The sequence below is a fragment of the Crinia signifera genome, chromosome 2, assembly GCF_055691185.1.
Source record: "Crinia signifera chromosome 2, ASM5569118v1, whole genome shotgun sequence".
In the NCBI taxonomy this organism is placed as follows: Eukaryota; Metazoa; Chordata; class Amphibia; order Anura; family Myobatrachidae; genus Crinia; species Crinia signifera.
The window spans coordinates 311,908,357-311,922,444 of record NC_139218.1 but is presented as its reverse complement, the minus strand read 5'-3'; the positions used below and the strand labels follow the sequence as shown (position 1 = coordinate 311,922,444).

General features: G+C 43.9%; 1 long non-coding RNA gene across 1 annotated transcript in view; it reads left to right on the top strand.

The window, feature by feature from the left end:
• Positions 1 to 6,796: 6,796 nt before the first annotated feature.
• Positions 6,797 to 14,088, top strand: part of LOC146059088 (uncharacterized) — a 102,633-nt gene continuing 95,341 nt past the window's right edge. Inside the window, exon 1 of the long non-coding RNA XR_014470147.1 lies at positions 6,797 to 7,191. This is a non-coding gene — a long non-coding RNA (uncharacterized LOC146059088). The remainder of the gene's footprint in view (positions 7,192 to 14,088) is intronic.

Sequence of the window (14,088 nt, the reverse complement as noted above, 5' to 3'; positions counted from 1 at the left end):
AGAAATAGAGGATATTCAAGCTGTATATTTCTTTTAAAAAAAGAACTTGCTACACGCTTTGAAATATACGAATATATGTAGCGAGGAAAATTAAAAAGATCTTCCTTGTATTCAACCATATTTGCACTATGTTGTTTTTTTCTGTGTCATTACAGATTTTATGCATTACAAGGGAAGTATTGTAATATATGGTAAAAGGTGTTTGGATAATATTTCGGAATCACCACTGTGTTGCACGTTTGTTTGTGTTTTGCTACACTACTACACGTGCAATTTTCAGAAACCGTGCGATTTTGGTCGTTTTTGCAAAATAAAATTGCATGTTCTAAAAAATTGCACCCTATTACATGTCACTCATAGGGTCCTCTCCAAAGGTAAATCCGGTAATAGTGTTACAGCCTGAGGGGGAGATTCTGTAAAGCAAGAATGTGGTAAAAACCCCGTTGTCTGGGTTTTTACCGCATTTTGATATGCAGCAAAACCCGCACGATGGGTTTTCGCTGCGAGGGGTATCACCAGCAAAAGCTGGCGATACCCCATAGAAGCCTGTGGGCTTCTTAACGCGACCCATGCTGCCCGAACGGACCCCCGCCGCCTTGCGCTGACACCCCCACACCTGCTGTGTCCAGGCAGCACAGCGTGTGCTGCCTGGACCTGTGACCTCCTCCCTGCACTGTATCCTCTTCCGGTTGCAGGGAGGAGGAGAGTCCACCTGGCAGCAGCCCCAGGTAAGGGAGGAAGGGGGGAGCCGCCGGGACCCGCCGCACATCGCCGGCAAGATCGCAAAGGACAGCTCTTAACGCAAGAGCTGTCCTTTGCCATAATTATCGCATATGTTACAGCATATGCGATAATTAGGTGTGCGGTAGCCGGTGATGTGCGGCGGAGCTGGGGTGCGGATGTTACAGCATCCCGCCCTGAGATTGTTAGCAATATAGCCAAAAGCCACAACACTTGTTTGTCACTGATGGGACTGTCCCGCTATTTGAAGACTGCCCCGCTGTGCCTCATGTGGCTGGCAAAATCCCACAGGAGGGTGATCGCTGAAGACATGCCATGTGCAGGAGGGAGGAAGGGCATGGGTGGATTTGGGGGCTGCACTAGGTGAGCGCTTGGTAAACCCCCAAAAAAGCATAAAAATGGGAGTTGCGGTACTAGGCCAAGCCCCTTCACCAGAAACCAGGATCAAAAAATAGATCCGCCCCCTTTTTGGGCAGGTCCCGATTTGGAAAATATGAAAGTTGGGAGGTATGGTAAAGCATTGGAGCAATTGGAGCTATTTAAATAAGTAGAAAGTAATAAGAACTAAAAACAAAAAATATTGCAGTGTGATTGCTTGTGTTGCAGTATTATTAAAAAGCATTATCTGGAATGCAAACTTAGTCTGTAAGGAACTTATATTTAGGAAAAATGGGCTCTGGAATTAGAATTTCTTTGAAAAGCATTGATGAGATGAAAAAGAAGATTGCAGATGGTCTGGGAAATAGGAAGAAAAGAGCTGATTATATTTCACATTTCCCAACTCTAAAAACACACAGCTGTAGGCTTCTGTGAGTTCAATTATTAGACAAAAATATGAATCATTTGAAACATTATGTTCATGAAATACTTTTACAGCAAGTACTGTAATCAGTGGCGGCTCCTGCCTTTAGACTTAAGGGGGCTGCAATTTCCTGGGTACTGCTCATTGCAAACAGTCATTTATTATTTGCAGGTTATTAGTTTGATTTGCGCTGTACTAGTGTTTGTGTGCATTTACTGTAAATAAATGATGTACTCATATGCACAGGAACACAGGTACAGAGCAAAATACACACTTTTAATAACTTTAATATTAATTAAATTTAAAGTACACAAAATTATACTCTTTATAAAGATCTACACACAAATATTATTCAAATAAAATAAACTTCCATGCACCTCTAGTGAAAAGCATACCTTCCTTCAGCTGCATCACACTGAGTGACTCACTGAAGTCTGGGCATGCTCACTGCAGAGGAATTGCAACTGGGCTTCACAGACAACAGCCCATAGAAGCAGTGTAACTCTGGCAATTTGCACAGAAGGGCTTCCTGTTGGAAGCTATTGCTGTCATTGCTCCATGTACTGGCAGCCCAAGAGAGGGATCAGCTTCTAATATGAATCTACTACATGCTGAATTCCTCCCCACAGGGTTGGACTGTTGCTGTGTCTGCCCTGCTGCTTTATGGAGTCTGGTGAGAGGAGGTTACCAGCGTGTTAGAGACACAGAAAGCCAGCACCAGAGCTCCAGAGGTGTGTGTGTGTGTGGGGGGGGGGGATTCGGAACCATCTTCACCGTATTACGCCCTCACATCTTGTGCCTTGGTCGGGTTGATGTGTAAGTGCATCACCTGCTGTTGTTGTTTCTCCCAAGATTGTAGTTGGACATCTTTCTGCTGGTGCAGGACAGCGGACACCATCCACAGTGATTCCTGCAGCTGGAGGAGATGGAGTGGGTGTTTCCGATGTTTCTCTTCTACTTTGACTAATAATAGCATTGCTTCAATTGTGCACAAACGTCAGGATATGTGGGCTAGGCTTTTGCGTGACCTTTAGGTAAGGAATGGAAGTAGGGTTCTTCGGGTCCATCAGGACTTCCACCGACTGCGGATATTGTCTGTTACGCCATTATGGCTATTACTAGGTGTTGCGGTTGAGCATGAGGGAGAGTTTCAAGATAAGGTTAGTTGTTCACCATTGCAGATGGCGTGCACTAGGGTTTTGACAGGGCCAGTTTTTAGGGTGGCATTAGTGCAAATGCTGTTTGTGCTTTCCATCAGTGGCTGAACGTTTTCTTGGTAATTTTTCCCTTGTTATGCTGAGTATAAGCCTGGGGAATGCCGGGATGTTGTTCAGATTTAATCTTAGTGCTGACATCATTTTGGCGGGGCTTGGGTACCACACACAAAGCTGCTTTGCGTGTGAACTAGAATAACCTCCACAGTGTGTGTGTGTGTGTGTATGGGTGAAGGGGGATGGGACGACAAGGTGCAGTGGTTACATGAACTGTCAGGTCTCCTTGATGACTGTCCAACTACTATTACCTTGGGACTGTGGCCACCACTAACAAAAGCGGAGGATTACCTGTGGAATGGCGAGCATATTGATTTCCCCACTGCATTTTAACAGTGGTGGCTGGAGCCGCTTACGAGTCTCAGGATGGCTGTTCTTGATGAACTCATTTATAAAAATGACAGAGAACAGCATTACACTTTGCTTCCTTGTACAAACCTCAGCATTAGTATAATTAGAATATGCCTCAAAGTTATAGCTATACCATGTAAGAGAATGGGTTATAGGCCAGTGATGTGTTAAACTGAATGCAGCAGAGAATAAATGTGTCAGTAAATACGTGGACAAGGTACAAAAGAAGAAAAGAACAAAAAATCACCTCAACCAGCAGCTATTTTTATGTCAGGTAGTAGAACAGACGTAGGAGGAAAATGTCATGTTCAGTTTTAACTATGTTGAGTTTGAAGCAGCAAGAGGCATAAAATAGGAAAGTGCTGCAGGGCAGTGAGGAACATGAGCTGTTAGCAAAGACAGTTCAGGAGCCCAGAGATACATTAGCTATACTGTATATTCTGTATAGGAAAGCAATTTTCATAGTGACATTCCAGTCAATCAAAATGTAAAAACTACAAAATGTTACTCTTTATCTGAGAAGCGTCCCACTGAATGGACAGTTTCCACCCCTAGATGTCTACTTCCTGTTAATCACCTGCGACTACGCAGCCATGCAATCATGTCTGAATCGTGTTCCAAATAAACCGATATTAAGACAAAACTGCAAGAGCTGTAACATTGAGAAGTATTGGTTGGCCTTTCTGCAGGGCTCATGTAAGGCATACTTGCCTACCGTACTTTTGTTATCTCCTCTCCGGGAGCAGCACAAAGAGGAGATACAGAGGCAGCATATCAGGGATGCGGAGACGAGGTGACGTCACCAAGTCCTGTCCCCATGCCATACCAGCAGCATGATTTGTGGTTCGTTGGAGGGGAGCAGAGCTAAAATGCCGCAATTTGCCTTAAGTGTAAAATCCAAACCGGATGCAGCTGGGCACCGGTAGTTTCACCTTCTGCCAACAATATGCACAAAATAAAAACGGAACCCGCGATTCCTATTGAGGTAAATAAATACACTCAGTGTCCTGATTCGATGATTCAATGTTGGTTTTTCCTCGTTTTAGTTCACTGTGTTCACCTCAAAAACAAAAGAGAAGAAAATTCATGGTGCAGATTGTGATACTGTGGAACGTTTATATGTGATCTAGGTGATAAGTTCAGCTTCCGTACCCTTTATTGGCCTCACTCAGGACAAGTTCATTCATGTAGTAAGGGGGTCACATACATCAAATAATCCCTGGCTTCTTCAATGTTCCTCAGATATGTAAATGTTTCCTTAAAACAAGCAATATAAAGGATAGTTCAATATAAACTGCTAAGGGACTTAACCCGAAAGTCTCAACTTCCGGTGCAAACGGGGATGCGCCAGCAACCCCCAAAGCAGCGGCATTATATTGCTTGTTTTAAGGAAAAATTTACTTGGGAATTAACATAATATTTACATGAGATAATGAAAGTGGTATTTAGCATTATTAATTCGAATTATCTAGTAGAAAGTTAGAAAGGTGTGTGCCAGTACTCCTACCCATTGCTGGTTTGCTGTTTACTACTGCAGCTTATATTACCATCGCCTTGACAAAGGTCCGCACCAGGACCGAAACTTTCCCTTCTCTTTAGACTATGGACCTTATTCTGGTTGATTCGCAAGGCTGCGAATTTGCAGCCTTGCAAGTCCACCAGACGCCGCCCTGCGAATCCCGACATATATGGCAGCTGCAAATGGATGTTTAACATTAACATGGGAGTTCCCATGGGCGCGACTATCCGCCGCCTCACGCCCCCCGGCCACAGCCTTGGATGCGTGCACCCAGCGAACAATCTGTTTGCTGTGGCCACACGCACCCGGCGCATACACATACGCAGGAATCCTTGCAAACGGACCAGAATAACCCCCTAAAAGGAGTTCCTTGATCAACAATTAACCCTTTGTATTCTGATACAGTGATATACAGTCGTGCCTGAAACAGTCTGCTGCTAGAAATAAAATGATGCCTTGTACGTTGCTAGTAGGATTTTATAGGTTGAAAGTGCACAATTCTACTCTGGTTTTTGTGTGAGTGCTTCCATCTCTACATGGCTGACAAGGGGGTTTTGCAGCCAAAGTGCAAAATTAGCACCTTCTGATGAGAGAAACTGGGCAGATCAGGGCATACATTAATTAGATAATTATTTTCTTAATAAGATTATTTACATACTATTTACAGTACATAAAAGAGGATTTATGTGGGTATTTCATAGTTAGCAATGGGGTGGGAGGGTATGGGAGAACTCTTCTGTCTGTAAAACAACTGGATGATACAGTTATCCTGGCTATCCTTCTCTCTGCACAAAGAGAATACTGTAGGTTGTGTCTTCCATTTTCCTTCCAGCTATTCTTTGGATGTGACAAGTACTGACTTAATGTGACACAAATTACAGAAGTGTCCACATCAGTAAGGACCCAGGACTACAAGGTGGCGGCTGACACTGCTCTGTGTGGGTGTCAACTGGTCCATTAGATAGAGCACAATGGTAGATATAAGGGAAAGGAGACAATAAATTGAAGTCATTTGGGTAACAGTTAATTAATCAGAATAGGTCTCAAGGCAGTTATATTCCTCTACTGTGCTGTCAGATCACAATGTCTGTATTTTTGTGTCATTTTGTGACATCTGAAAGCTTTAGCAGATTTGGCAACCAGTACATCATATAACATTGGCATCGAAAATGGCATGGTGTCATAGGGACCACCAGTGGTCTCTAGTGGGCCTGGCACAGACTAAAGGGAAATAGAAAATGTATTTATTTACTAACATTTACTTCTATAGCATCAGCCTAGGTTTTGCACATTATATTTAGGAACAAAAGAGTAATACAATAGTAATAAAACTAGGCTGTGCAATAATAGACAGACAAGAGCTATGAGGGCCCTGCCTGCAAACTTACACACTACAAGGAAAGCTTCCAATCCATCCACATGTACAAGTCTAGAGTTGTGGTTCTTGTCAGGATTTTAGTTTTGAGCAATTAAACCCCCCTGGGCAAGGGTGGGCAACAAGCGGCCCTCCAGTTGTTGATGAACTATACATCCCAGCATGCCTTGCATCAGTTTCAGCATGGCCAAATAGAAAAACTAAGGCAAGGCATGCTGGGATGTGTAGGTCATCAACAGCTGGAGGGTTGCTTATTGCCCACCCTTAGTAGAGGGTTACACATTCAAATGAGTCACATTTATTTGCATTATTGCATATGTTCACTGTAACCTCTCTGGGTTTGTTGTAGATATAAAGTATGACACGTGTAGTTGTCCCTTACACAAATTCAGTACAAATTTCCAGCAGATCCGATGTCTTCCCAATAGGATGGGCCAGTGTTATGTGTCCTATTTTGCATGGTTTTGCATTGCAGCTATTTGTGTCTGATTTACATTGAGACACCAACAACCCTACAAAGAAATTGTAGATGTTTTCAGCAATTCTCTCTTGTGAATATGATGGTACATTTGCCTATGGTCTGTCAACAGGTGACCACCAGGTCAGGGGCGGGCTGGGCCGGGGGGCAGGGTGCCATGTGCCCCCCAGGCCGCTCTATCAGAGTGTGTTGCAGGCAGCTGATCCTCCGCCGGCGGGCCGCCATGATCCTGTAGCCCGCACCGCCAGCGTTCAGAACATGCCCGCGGCTACCGGAACATGGCCGTCTGTTCCTCCTGATCCTGATGCCCGGTGCCGGCGCTGAGAGAGAAAATGCGTGCAGAGTGGGACGTCATGATGACGCCGCCCGCGGCCGCGCTCTGTGCCGGAGGAGGACGGAGGAGTGGGACTGATGATGACAGATGGAGGCAGGCCCGGGCACAGGGGGAGGGGGTCAGCTGTGACCGGCCCCAGAATATGGCACTTGCATCAGCCACCCGGCTGCCTGATGTATGTACCAGCCGTCTAGTATGTGTGCTCCCGGCCGCACGGGTCTGCTGAGAGATTAGCAGGAATGCGCTCCACTCACCTCATCTCCAAGTCTGCCATCATAATCAGCAGGGGATGTGATTGAATGTGACAGTCACAGCAGCAGGTATGTGGAGGGGATATGGTGGAATAGCAGAAGCAGTGAATATAATGTAAATGCCACAACTTGGAGTATTGTGTGTGGGACTAAGTAATGGGGCATTGCAGTGTTCTACATCATTACACATAATGTGTGATGGGCATTACGATGTGAGGCATAATGTGTAATAGGCGTTACGTTGTGCAGTATAATGCGTGTTGGGCCGCATAATGTGTAATGGGCATTACGGTGTGCGGCATAATATGTAATGGGCATTACGGTGTGCGTCATAATGTATAATAAGCATTACGATGTGTGGCATAATGCGTAATGGGCATTATGGTGGGTGACAATGTGTAATGGGCATTACGGTGTGCGGCATAATATGTAATGGGCATTACGGTGTGCGTCATAATGTATAATAAGCATTACGATGTGTGGAATAATGCGTAATGGGCATTATGGTGGGTGACAATGTGTAATGGGCATTATGGTGGGTGACAATGTGTAATGGGCTTTACTGTGTACTTTTTTTGTGGCGTGCCTTCGGCACGCACTGTCCCTGTTTTAGTGAGTGTGCGAGGCAGCGATTCTTTTTTAGGCACAGGGCACCAAAATGTTTTGTTACAACACTGCTTCTACTGGGCACCTTATGTGTATCTGAGGCATTACTACTATGGGCATTATATACCTTTTTTCAGCATGCAACCTTGGGAGGGTGCAAATTTCACGTCATACATTCCACAAGTATATAGAAGGCTATGGACATTTCCGTAGATGTGTCCTTTTGGGCTGAATTCTGAGAACTTTGTCCAATTTTGCTAGACACATGGACAGATCCCGGATTAGTTCAGAAGACTGAAGAGTAAGGGATCTGTTAATGTGCAGGGGGAGCAGCCTGTGGTGTCCTGTTCTTTATGCAAGGGAGCAGCCTGTGGTGTCCTGTTCTTTATGCAAGGGAGCAGCCTGAGGTGTCCTGTTCTTTATGCAAGGGGAGCAGCCTGTAATATCCTGTTCTTTATGCAAGGGGAGAGCCTGTAATGTCCTGTTCTTTACGCAAGGGGAGCAGCCTGTGGTGTCCTGTTCTTTACGCAAGGGGAGCAGCCTGTGGTGTCCTGTTCTTTACGCAAGGGGAGCAGCCTGTGGTGTCCTCTTCTTTACGCAAGGGAGCAGCCTGTGGTGTCCTGTTCTTTACGCAAGGGAGCAGCCTGTGGTATCCTGATCTTTACGCAAGGGAGCAGCCTGTGGTGTCCTGTTCTTTACGCAAGGGAGCAGCCTGTGGTATCCTGTTCTTTATTTATGCAGGAGAGCAGCCTGTGGTGTCTGGAGTTGATATAATCAACTCCAGGCCTAATCTTTTTTTAATTCATACATATTTTTTTAATTAAAAACCTGCAATGAACAATACGCTATTACTTTTGGGCCAGTGCTCTGGACTTGCCCCCCAGGCTAAAATTTGCCAGCCAGCCCCTGCACCAGGTGGTTGTGAGACTCTGAGTTCATAGTTGGTATAATAAGTAACAACAATATAATGTCACAACACATTTATGTACCACAAAATATAATGTGACTAAGCAGTTCCTTGATCAACAATTAACCCTTTGTATTCTGATTTGGTTGTGTATGTAGAGAAAGAAGTGTCTTTTCTTTAGCCCACTAAGTCCCCAAAAGATTTAATCCATCCCGGGGTGCTGACAGGCAGGCCCTCAGACAGATGGAAATGATTAATTAGACCAGGCCCATAACTAGTACTTTTTGCCCACGCCGCCAGTTATCACTACAACCAACGGCCATTGGGGGACACAAGAGAGTTTGAGGGCAACGAGAGACAAAGGGACGATTTAATTCACCAAGCTATTCAAATTAGCACACTGTTACTGTATGTCAGAGAATGCCAATACAGGAGTTTATTCGCAAGTACCATTATTCTCCAACCAAACTGCCCCGGCATAATGCTGTTTGCGCTGCACTAGAGCACAATCAGCTTTACCCAAATAGTTTTGTTGGATTTCTGCTGGAATTCCCTCTTGTGATGTGAGCAGAAATTCTAGTTAGACTTAGCAGCATGCTGATTTGAATAGCCTCGGGGAGCTTTCTCACAGAGCTAGTCACAATGTGCCGATATGAATAGCCCCAGGAGCTTTCTCACAGATAGAGAAAAAGGAGCAAGAAAGAGGGAGAGAGGGGTTGTCGGGGAAAGAGGGGGCTTCATGGAAAGAGGGAATTAAGGAAAGAGGTTGACAGAGAGAGAAAGGGGGAGCAAGAAAGAGAGGGAGGGATGTGAACAGGAATTAGGGGCGGATGTATTAATCCTGGAGAAGAGATAAACTGGAGATAAAGGGGAGATAACGTGAAAGGAGATAAAGCACCAGCCAATCAACTCCCAACTGTCATTTTCAAACACAGCTGATTGGCTGGTGCGTTATCTCCTTCTACTTTATCTCCAGTTTATCTCTTCTCCAGGCTTAATACATCTGCCCCATAGAGAGAGAGAATGTCAGAGGGAGGGAGGGAGGGAGGGAGTGGATTAAGAGATAGTGAGAGTACCAGGGAGAGACAGAGAGTGAGAGAGGGGGCAAGCATGAGAAAGGGGGCGAGACAGGGAGTGAGAGAGAGACAGCACAAGTTACAGACTGTCAGAGAGATACAGTGAGGGAGAGGAAGGAAAGAGAGAGAGAGAGAGAGAGAGAGAGAGAGAGAGAGAGAGAGAGAGAGAGAGAGAGAGAGAGAGAGAGAGAGAGAGAGAGAGAGAGAGAGAGAGAGAGGGGAAGCGAGCGGAAAGAGGTGGTTAAGTGATAGATGGAGAAGAAAGAGAGAGATTAGGGGTAAAGAGATAAATGGAGGTTAGACAGTGGAGGATTGAGAGAGGGTTGATAGAAAGAGAGGGGGCATGTAGAAAAGAGAGATGAGAGGGAGTGAGGGGGTAGATCTTGAGGACTGGTTTGGCCGCCCCTGCACTAAAACATTTCTGCCTGTCATAAGTTTATTAGTTTTGTGTTCTACAGTAACTGTTATTAAACTTGTAAAGTATCTCACATCATTATGAGTCAGCAAACTATATTACTGTATTAAGCACTTGAGGATTAGCAGGTAATGTAATTGAAAGCACGTCTTGTGCACTATACTCCCACCACAATCATTTCCAGGTAACATGAGAGAACAATACACAATGAGACTGTTTCATACCTCTTAATAGTGTTAAAAATGTAAAGCATCTAGAATCTTTCTCCCTCCCGATGAAATTTGTATTTACTGATCTACAGTAGGATCTGGCACTGGTTTGATATTATTCATCTCTCCGAGACAAAGAAGGTAATGTTTGAATCTGAGCTTTTCATTATACCTCTATTAGCTGAGTGACTCTCAGCTGCCATGAGAAAATTGTTAATGGCGACTTCAAATTGTAAAGGTCCCCTGCAGTGGTGGCTCCAGAGGTGGGGCAGCAGCACAGTTCAAAGATCAAATAGGGGAGCCGCACCAACTGTCAGTGAGTCAGCTTGGGATAACAGTTGCTGGCAGTGGTTGTGGCTCCCGTATTGGAACCTTGGACTTGGCTGCAGCCCCACCTCTGGATCCGCCATTGGTCCTCTGTGCTGAATGGGTACAGGTGATGAGATGATAAAAGCTTTCAGATTCACTGCAGAAGAACCCCTTACTGCTTTACACAATAAGAAAATCTGAATAATATTAACAGAATACAACAAAAATACAGTTGTGATGCAAAGAGCACTTGGAGATGGTTTTCATTTTCGCAATACCCACTGTAGTAAACCATGCACAAGATATCCAAGCCACAAACAATTCCCGGTACTTATGTAATATCTGGACTCCCGTTTTTCTTATGAGACCGTGTCCCCTAGCGGGGCTCGCTGCGCTCACCACGCTTCGGGCAAGGTGGCTCGCCACACTATATAAAATCAACTCCATGCGTAGTTGGATAGTAGGGGTATGAAAAAATGGGGTGCATTTAACATGGGAGCCCAGATAATACATAAGTACCCAATTCCTTTGTTTATCGCTTTGTGGAGTTTTACAATTACTCAGTTATGATATATCATATATTGTGGATCCACTGACTTGCATGTTTAGAAAACAGTGATACTTAAAGATTCAGATAAAGTGATCTGTGATGAAGGCTCCTCACTCACAAGTAGACCAAGGAAAAGGAGGGGCTACATGGGAGGTCTTCGGTGGACTCTCAGATCCCTCTCTCTCACCTCCTTCTTAGGGAAAAGCTATTCTATGCCATCTGAGGCATGTGATAAACAGGAGCAAGAAAATCCAATATATATGTGATTTTTGAATGAAGCATAGAAAAATATTCATTTCTATTTTATTCAATTACAAGACAGAGGTTTTGTGATGTTTGCTATATATGTAGGTATTTATCGCCAGGGCAGCTATCAAGGGGGGACTGAAAGGGGGCCCAGAACTGTAGTCTATAAAGTATAATTTGTTATTAACCAATTTCAAATTTCCCTTGAAGCAATGTAGAAGTTGAGTAGTGCAGCCCGTGCTGCCGACACAGGTACTCCAGGTGTTTGAGAAACAGTAGGGGGGCCCTGCCTTTTGTCAGTCCATATTATACATTGGCCCCATAATCTGTATCTGCTCCCCAACTCTATAAGAAAAAACACACAAAGCAGCACCTGAAGAATGAAATAAAAATGACTTACAATTGGATTGGCTTAACAATGAATTTATGGGAATATTAATAAAACTAGTACATTTAGTACATAAATAATAAAAAGGAAGAAATTCATGGGTATATACACATGTAAAAATTGCCTAGACGTAATGCTCACAGTTAAAAATAGGTAGAAGCACTATAGCACTGCTACCTATTTTTAACTGTGAGCATTACGTCTAGATAATTTTTATATGTGTATATATCCATGAATTTCTTTCTTTTTATTATTCAAAATGTACTAGTACAATCTCCCTCTCTCCCTCATTAGTCTAGCAATCTCCCTCATTTCACCTAGCCCACATTACACTGTTACATTTTTTGGGAAAAAAGGAATGAGGGATAGATACATTTACATTGAATCATCAGAATTCCCAGCACTTTAGCAAGTATAGTAGCTCTTACTAACTGCTCTGGGGCTCATCTACATTTGGATAGAAGTAATTTTAAAAGATTCCTCTCAGATGTAGCAGTACACACCCACGCTTCTAGGTGCCACGTTCACAATCTCTTTTCACAATCTCTCCATATATGGAACTAGACACGCCCTTTGGGTGGAGCATGACACGCCCCCTCAATGGTGCGCTGTGCAAAATTATACTACCAACTATAATCTCCCTGAAACTAGTTTTCAAAAACAGGAAAGTATGCATAGGGCTGGTGCAAGTTTTTATGATGCGAATCTAAGGACACACTAATCAGTATTACAGCGGGAAGGAAAGTAGGTGTTTCAGTCGGCACACACTTGACCACATGGATGTGCACAGGGAAGAGGTGGCAGCAGCATTATCATAAAGTCGTGGACAGGCAATCGCCAATAGGCACCACTCAATGTGCTTTTGGGTGCGGCTCAGAATCAGGCACATTAGATCCAAATCATTCCAACTGGATTGTTATGATGAAATTATGCAAAAGCCACAACAGTCTTCTAAAGAGCTGCCCACTGACCAACTCTGACCCACTGCCAGGGCCGGTGCAAGGTTTTTCGGCACCTAGGCAAAACTTCAGCTTACTGCTCCCACCAGCACGCACACACCAATACCGACTATCCAGAACCTCAGGTGAATGTGTGGAGGTGTCGTCTTAGAGGTTCAACAAGGACTCCTATCTCATGGACACCCCCCAGATTCTGGAGCCCTAGGCAGCTGCCTAATGGTAGACGGCTCTATCCACTGCTACATCCAAAACCGCAGCATCGGCTCACTACTTGATCATCAGATATCTGCGTAACCGGAGGACAAAATTACGCTTCTGGGGCCAGTGACACTGCATAATAGGAAGCCACCCCTTGCTTCGGCACGCAAAGAAAATGGAGCCATCATGTCCGCATTTTATGGAACGCTCACCATCAACACCCCAAAACGTCAGCAGCATGATGTGGCTTTTTGGTGCACTGTGATTGACATTGCAGGTCCCGATCTGCACATGCGTAGATCATTAAACATCAGAGATTTGCATAAATATCGGATTTACATAAATCTCTAAATCAGGCCCCATGTCAGTAAATGTGCACGTTCATTCTGCAGCCACCCTCCTTCCGTCACCTTCTAATTAGCTAAATGCACATTGCAATAGCATAAATCTAACAGAACAAAAGATACAAACTAGAGGATAAAATGACAGTGCCACCTGTGAGTTTCTTATCAGTTTAAGTGAAGGGCATGTTGTCGGTCACGTATATTCATGTCATTATGCCTATGGTTAGAAACCAATTATATTAAATCTCTAATTATAATATCATAGTTGTGTTTTAATTATGCCATAAATTATGAGTAATGTAAGATGTTTACCTACAATTTCAATATTATAAAACAACCAGACTTCCTTATAGCACTAAACCGTACAACTAGGTCAATGTTGTGCCGCACAATCACTGGCCATGCACGATATCAATGCCCGGGATCTGATAACATAATGTTGTTTATAATGTTGCTAGGTAACCTGCCCAGTTTTTATTGCTCTTTCAGACAAAGGGTATATTGTGCTTTCCTGCTCTCTGCATTGTACTTCGGCTGCTGCTATATGTGTTTCCTAAACGGGGCACTATGCACACACTAATATATTCCTCTAAAACTGATGGATTGCTATATTGTAACACACATAACTGCTAGTATCCACACATAAAATGTTATGATCATGTATCCACAAATATAATGTTATGATCTTAAATATGTAAGTAATTACATCCATGCAAAGACATTCCTGTAATAAAGAATGACATCACAGTGCCACCTATA